This window comes from Salvelinus namaycush, chromosome 17 (genome assembly GCF_016432855.1).
Source record: "Salvelinus namaycush isolate Seneca chromosome 17, SaNama_1.0, whole genome shotgun sequence".
Lineage (NCBI taxonomy): Eukaryota > Metazoa > Chordata > Actinopteri > Salmoniformes > Salmonidae > Salvelinus > Salvelinus namaycush.
In genome coordinates, this window is record NC_052323.1 from 26036779 (window position 1) to 26042493 (window position 5715).

General features: G+C 42.0%; 1 long non-coding RNA gene across 1 annotated transcript; it reads right to left on the reverse strand.

Moving 5' to 3' along the window:
- Nucleotides 1–1893: 1893 nt before the first annotated feature.
- Nucleotides 1894–4812, reverse strand: LOC120062072. The gene is made up of 6 exons (XR_005478382.1): nucleotides 4719–4812; nucleotides 3814–3888; nucleotides 2904–3074; nucleotides 2461–2709; nucleotides 2043–2152; nucleotides 1894–1926 (listed from the first exon to the last, which is right to left on the reverse strand). It is a non-coding gene; the product is annotated as an uncharacterized LOC120062072 (long non-coding RNA).
- Between the last annotated feature and the right edge of the window lie 903 nt (nucleotides 4813–5715).

The following is a 5715-nucleotide window of genomic DNA, read 5'->3' on the forward strand; positions in this document are numbered from 1 at the left end:
CAAGACATGCCCAAATGGGTCCTTTGTAATGCACCTGATGACTGCTTATTCCCTAGCTGCAGAGCTTAGAGCTTCCCACTCCAAACCACTCACTGGAAGAAATGTAACTAATCTGACACTGTACTGTTTTTCCTTCCTCTTCTCATGTTCAATTGAATCATATTGCATAAAATGTCTTAGGTTAATAGCGGATGTTATTTCTGTGAGAATCTTTATCATTTTATTGTCTTAACATGAATATGACAGACAATCTTGCTTTAAACGCAGTCAGCCCCCAGAACACATTTGCATAATATGACACATTTTGTCCAGACATTTTGCATCATAACAGATTGTTATGTTTATATATAAAATATGGATACTTTATCAGGGACTAAAAGGAAATACTTCTGTTAGTTTTAAGCTTGATGACATCCGTACTCCAGACTGGCTGCAGTTCCTATGTGTCCTCTGTTTTACGGGGACACAACAGCACTACGTTTCCATTATCATGCATGAGGCAGGTGCATAACAGCAGACTCTCAGTAGGTGGGCTCCCACTGCATTTCCGTAGAATCCTCAAGCACTTTTCCAAACCTCCATTTCAAAGCTAATGCTTCAACAGAATCCAAACCAAACACATTGATTTGTGACAAGGAGCCAAATCTGTGTGTTTGACAGCCAATGCTGTCTGGAACAATTGGAAGGGGAGGTTTAAGTTGGGCCCAATGGCTGTGTGGGAATATGTTTGCATAATTATACAGGACTGTGTGGAGCTCTCTGGAGGAGAAAGGGGAGCAGGACAAGCTGGCTGGACTGGATCATATCCTGTCTCGCAGCACCTGACGCAAGAACAGTGAGTCATACATACTACGCCCCCTACAGGGATGAGTCTCCAGTCACTCCCGCCCAAGCAGGCCCCTATGTGAGCTTTTCTTTTCCCCTTGAGGTCTTCTGTCACGATACGCTTACCTCTGCAATCTGGGGAATTTGCATTTTCCCTGGAGGCACCCACACAGCCAGGGCCAGATCATGTGCTGTGACAATTTAGCAGGGCCTTGCCTATAGAGATACTGCTGTTCTTTGACGAGGAGCCAGCCCACAAGTAGCTACGCACTACAGGTATTTAAGATGCGAACCGATTTGGGATAGAAACCACTTGGTACAGCAGCAACAAGGTAAGTGGATGGAAGAAGAACATTCAACACCATGTTGTGTTTTTAGGCAAATCTTAAAGGGAAACTGCACCTGCTGATTTGGCCTTGTTTTTTGGTTTGGGAATGTGGTTTGATGTGGTGTTTCTTTGGTGTGTCCTTGCCACCACCAAGACACACCCATCTGTCATAACCTTGGCCACAGTGGTTTCCCCCCACTCAATCACAACAAACAAACCTCCTGCAGGTTGAGATCAATAACTACAGACAGCTGAATGGTGAGATGCCGGAGGAGGCTTTGAATAGGTCAGTAAACTACAGACTACAGAAGAATGCAATTGCTGAATTGATGTAGATATTCTAAACTAAGAGTTTTAATAACTTTCAAATGTAGTAACAGGTCCATGTAGAATAAACAACCCTTTACATAATACCATAGAAGTAGTGTTCTGCTAATAAAACAATGTGAACCTTTCACCTTCTATTGTCATTCCCAGCCGATAAAGATACTTTGCCTATCAGCATTTTTGTCTGGTGCTAATGGGGCAACCTTGGCAAACATGTCCGAGTGGAAATGCCTTCCTGTGTGGTGTCCCATAGTTCTCTGATCCTGGTCTAGAATACACAGGGTTTCTCCCTTCCCCATATTGAGTGATACTATCCAATTAAATAATAAAAAAGACAATACAAGTAAAAGTGTTGTGTAGTAAAAAATATATTTCAAGCCCATCTGTCAGTCTGGACTTCATCACATCATCTTGCAAGTCTCCATGTGCTGGCGCCATACATGTTTCTGTGAACAAATACACACATAGTCACTGTTCTATTACCAATGACAGTAAGGATAGGTCATATCTGACACACAGACAGGTACTATGTTGAAGTTTGAACAGGTCAGATGAAACCTACCCAATTCTGGTCTCCCCATCGACGACAGTTGGTGAGCAGGCAAGAGGTGAAGCTGGAGGTGAGATCTTTACCCAAGCCCCATTGATGGCCATAGCAGCGTAGATCAGCTCCTGGCCACAATTGGTTGGTTGGTTGGTTGCACACACACACATTATCAATGATTAGCCTTGAGGAACCAACCTGATCGCTCCATTCACCTTTCTAGTTCACTTCAGATATCATAACATGTGAAGTGAAATAGAATGGTGAACACAGCGATCAGGCTGGTTCCACTAGGCTAGGTTATGCCCTGGATATTATATGCATCTAAGAAGTAGATGAATAAACATCTAAGAATAAACAACAAATAATGTCAGTTTACATAAATTATGTTTCACAATTGGGTTATCAAATGTATCAAAATAATGAAGTGGGTTACCTTCTGTATTTGTACAAATGATGAGCCTGTGAAAGCTGTTGCTGTTGACAGGTGCAGGTTGCTGGCCATATACTTGCCAACATGTGGCTGACCGTTCCATTCATAGGAATGCTCACAACGAGGGCATGTCTGCATGATGCCGATGAGGGCCCCCTTGCTGGTCTTCTCTATGCTACATGTTCTGATGCAAACTGGACGTCTCCACAACTGCAGCAGGCAATATTATGAGGTGATGTTGATTGGGAGGGCCTGTGACAGGGTGATATAATAAACAGCCAAGTGGTAAATTGCATTTTGTAAAAAAGAAAATGACAAAGCTTTTTGATAATGCACTTCACAACCAAAATGACTCTACTAGTTGTAACTGCTTGGCTGGGGAATAAGCCTACTAGTTTATCAACCCAGGTTATTTTTAATACAACTTTTCACATAACACACATTACCTATCGTTGTTGATGAAGCCATCTGTGTCATCAGGGCAGTAACTCGGGTCACTACCAGAGCCCTGATGGCGTATCCTTTTCATAGGAGTCGAGGGAGACTCTGGCAACAACGGAGGAAGTGTCACAAGGGTACTTCTGTCGCATTACACACTTTTATTCTTGCCCGACAAGCTGTGAAAATAGCAAGTGAACAGTGAGTTAAATAATTTGAGGTAGCTAAACAATTGCAATTACATTGCTAGACATGTTATGATCAGGCTAGTCACAAGAAAGAGCCGTCGATTTTGGATGTTTGAAAAGGTCCTGAGGACATCAATATATGCCTTCGTTGATGCTGATCCCCCCCCAAAAATGATGGCACTGCATTGGGCTTGAACTCCAAAGGTTCAGAACCAGAGTTCACTGCTTAGACCACCCCACCACAGTAGTTCACAATTCCAAAGCAAGCAGGGAGAGTACTAGATGATACTTAATGGAAACAGCACATTATTTTTGATTATTTTGTTTTAAGCCTTCCCCAAACCTTAACAACTCAGAATTAATACATTAACCCTTTGAGTTGTTTTAACCCTGTAACTACATGACATCATAACCTGTCAACTCAGTTAAGAACAAATTCTTATTTACAATGACGGCCTAACCCGGCCAAACCTGTACAGCGCTCGGCCAATTGTACACCACCCTATGGGCCTTCCAATCACAGCTAGATGTGATGCAGCCTGGATTCGAACCAAGGACTGCAGTGACGCATCTTGCACTGAGATGAAGTGCCTTAGACCGCTGCGCCACTCGGGAGCCCCACAATTAACCTTGTAACCACGCAGAATTAATAGGTCCAAAAATTCATGTTCATCCAATTACAGCAAATTCCGAAATGAAACTATGAGATAAAGTTGGTTATGATACCCACCTTTGTTCCTTCTTGTAGGTCCCAGGATCCGTTCAAACCAAGGGCATCAGTCTGGCACCCAACTGTACACATTGTCTAACAGAAAAACATGACAAATTGTCATCATCCCTCAATTATAAACATAGCTCAAGAAATATTGTACTCATTTGGAAGCTAATTCTATGCATTACTGATGTAGACTGACTGGCTCCAGATTGGATTAGATTCAGACCGGTGATGCCGTTACACTATGCAACCAACTGTGACATGTTTTGCTATGTCCCTGGGTTGGTTTGAGTTTGTTGCTGCTAGTTAGTACACTGTTGTAGCCAGACATGAGTTAGCTAGTACCACAATAGCTGCATCCAATATTTATTTGTGCCTTAGACATGGGTTGCACCTCTGAGGCTAATGTGACTGTTTAGTCTAAATTACACTAATTTAGAGTGGCATGGAAATACAATGACATATTAAAGTAGGCAACAAGTTTGCCATATTACGATGGCAAATTTACTTTAAAGAAATCACAATATTGCCATTAATGTTACTAGCAAAGTTTGTCAAAAATAGCTAGCAATGCTAATGTTAGCGAGCTAAAATACGGTGGTCCCTTCAATCGTAGTTAGCTGGCTAAAGTTATACTGCATCTAAAGTCAATCTCGCGAAATCACAATCATGACAAAAGGTTTTCCTACTAATTATTTGCCTTCTTTTGAAATGTTATCGTGTTTCCAAGCCAAATCCGAGTTGTATTGAGGTAGGCTAACGCGTTAGCCAGCTAACGTTACCTAGCTAGGTAGCTAGCTAGTTAGGTATCCAGCTAGTTAACATCAGCTATGCTTGCGATGATAGTGATAATAATTATCAAAAAATACAAAAACAGATACATAACCATCAGTCTATGGTCTAGCTACCGGTATACTTACCACCACTGGAAACCATCGAACTCCATCCACCTATTCTGCATGATAGGGTCCTTCGGCAGGGCAGGCCATAGTTGTTGGCAGTGCAATAAGGGTCCTTTGGCAGGGCATGCAAACCATAGTTGTTGGCTGTACATTCTGCTGGAAGCATACATTGCGTTATGTTGTATTAAATGGAGTGTCAAAGAAAGGAGTAAATCGCAATCTCCTGCAATATGGATATTGCACATGTCAATATTGCAATTTCGATCTGAATTCGATTAACCGTGCAGCCCTAATTCAATACCAACCTTAATTCACTTGTTGTGATGCACTGAGGCTCCAAACTCCGTTTTAGACCAGACTGACTTTATGACCAAAATTATACACTAAATGTTTCTGACTCATATCAATGCCACATACAGAGCATTCGGAAACTATTCAGACCCCTTGACTTTTTCCCACATTGTGTTACGTTACAGCCTTATTCTAAAATCTCATACATTTGTTTTAAATCTCATAAATCTACACCCAATACCCCATAATGACAAGTGAAAACAGATCTTTAGACATTTTTGAAAATGTATTAAAAGTAAAAAACAGAAATACCTGTATTCAGACCCTTTGCTATGAGACTCGAAATTGAGCTCAGGTGCATCCTGTTTCCATTGATCATCCTTGACATGTTTCAACAACTTGATGAAAGTAATCCTGTGGTAAATTCAATTGGACATGCTTTGGAAAGGCACACACCTGTCTGCATAAGGTCCCTCAGTTGACAGTGCATGTCAGAGCAAAAACCAAGCCATGAGGTCAAAGAAATTGTCCGTAGAGCTCCGAGACAGGATTGTGTGGAGGCACAGATCTGGGGAAGGGTACCAAAACATGTCTGCAGCATTGAAGGTCCCCAAGAACACAGCGGCCTCCATCATTCTTAAATGGAAGAAGTTTGGAACCGCCAAGACTCTTCCTAGAGCTGGCTGCCCGGACAAACAGAGCAATCAGGGGAGAAGGGTCTTGG